Here is a 1,877-nt window from a genome sequence, read left to right as displayed (position 1 = left end):
TTTTGTATTTTTTGCATAAAATTTGATACCCTAGAAATTTTTATAAAATATTTTAAAAAATCATTGACAGTTTGAATGCCCAAGAATTATATAAATTTCTAAAAAGTTTTATTGAATATATCTGACTTTTAAAAGTTTCGATTGAATGTTCCAATTCTTTTAAAGAGTATTAAAAAGTTTATATTTAGTATCTTTAAACTTTTAAATTCGACAAAAGTCTTTAAAAGTTAAATTGAGTAAGCTCGTTTACCCAATATAGCCCACCGACAACGAATTTCAATTGGCTGGTTCAATCCAATCTATAAAACCAATTTTTTGGCCCAATTATTTATTTCAATTTCATCCTTTCTTTTCTCCTGTCAATTCTGTGAAATTGAAAACCAAATTTGAAATTCTCAAATCCATTTAACCCTAAATCTTTCCCCTATGCTCACAGCGGAGGCGGCTGCTTAGGTACACGAGGGCATAAATTTGGTGATCTCCCGATGGGCCACTCTTCGAATGGCCGTCGAGAATGAGTGGAGCGGTTGTGATTCTGCCCAGAAATCCCAACAACTCGCCCCAAGTTATCTTTCACACCTCATTCAATCCAAAGGTATTTTCTTTATTCGTATTTGATTGAATACGCATGCACTCAATTGATGTGTTTTTATGTCATAATCAGTATGACCTTGATTGCATGGTACGGTCTTGATTTTTTATGTTAAATTTTGGTATAAAGATTGTATCTCTTTCTCTCCCTGTGCTCGTGCATGCGTGTGGATGAGAGAGATATTTACATTAAATTTGAGGTATAATGAATAATATTTTATTAGTCTAATTTGGTGCTCAGGAAAAGTATGCATTGATGATTTAGAGAATATGCTTAATGAATTCATGCTCTCTCAACACCGAGATAGGGGATGGTAGCATTGAGGAGGTATGTTTTCTTGGTCTTATTTGTGAACTTCAATTATATCATATAAATGCAAAACATACAAGTATAGTTACATGCTACTTACATACATCACCGAAAACCGTGAAATTTGGATCGAACTCAAGGAAAAGGTTACAGTTGAAAATCAATATTTAAAATGCAAAACGAGAAGCAGTTAAATCCACCTGTAAAATGTAAAAGAGTGAAGTTCTGATGAGATTTAATGTTCTGATTGGCAATATTTATTGTGAAACCTTGCTCTCGGGCCAATCATTTTGCCTGACCAATATAATTGTCATCTACTCAAGAACATTTGAAATTTTGGCATGCTTATAAAAGATTAATGATGGATGATCTCGTTGAACTATACTGTTGTGGCTGGACAACAAGCATGATCTACATGATATTAGTATTAGAGGGTAATAATAATAATTATTTTTTCGTGTTAGTTATTTGTTAGATATATTTCATGTTCAATAAATATCTATTAGTTGCACAGGTTTGAATAAGAAGTTTCCAAATATCTACTAATACTCGTCTTTTCTTCTTTTTGTTTATGTGGAAACTGTACTCAGATAGTAGAAAAGTTGATGGTTATGCATGAAGAATGTGTAGAAGGTAAATTTAACTCAATTAAAAGCCTTAGACAGGTAACTATCACTCTCTAGTGATTGAACAAGTGTTCATTATTTGGATAAATATTTTTGCCGTTGATGAATCAAGTTTGTTGTTTATTAAATAACAACGTTGGAATGTTTTCTAAGAAGAAAGGATAAATATATGAGCATGTTTTCGAATGTGATGTAAATATTGATTATAAAAGTTTGATCTATATCTAGTCATTAGTCAAATATGATTGGAGATTAGTTAGATGACCGTATATACATTTTTAGCCCTTGTTTGGTAGAAATCATTTGCTATCACTTGAAACCAACCCACAAATAAGGCCATGCCAAATTTA

At 31.8% G+C, this 1,877-nt stretch overlaps 1 long non-coding RNA gene across 1 annotated transcript; it reads left to right on the top strand.

Annotated features, from left to right (window-relative positions):
• Positions 1 to 327: 327 nt before the first annotated feature.
• LOC111379635 lies at positions 328 to 1,877 on the top strand. Its single transcript, XR_002700077.1, has 3 exons — positions 328 to 595; positions 833 to 919; positions 1,492 to 1,877. It is a non-coding gene; the product is annotated as an uncharacterized LOC111379635 (long non-coding RNA).

The sequence above is a fragment of the Olea europaea genome, unplaced genomic scaffold (genome assembly GCF_002742605.1).
Source record: "Olea europaea var. sylvestris unplaced genomic scaffold, O_europaea_v1 scaffold20117, whole genome shotgun sequence".
Taxonomy (NCBI): Eukaryota; Viridiplantae; Streptophyta; class Magnoliopsida; order Lamiales; family Oleaceae; genus Olea; species Olea europaea.
Note: the sequence above shows the minus strand (reverse complement) of the source record. Positions and strands in the feature narration are given on the sequence as shown.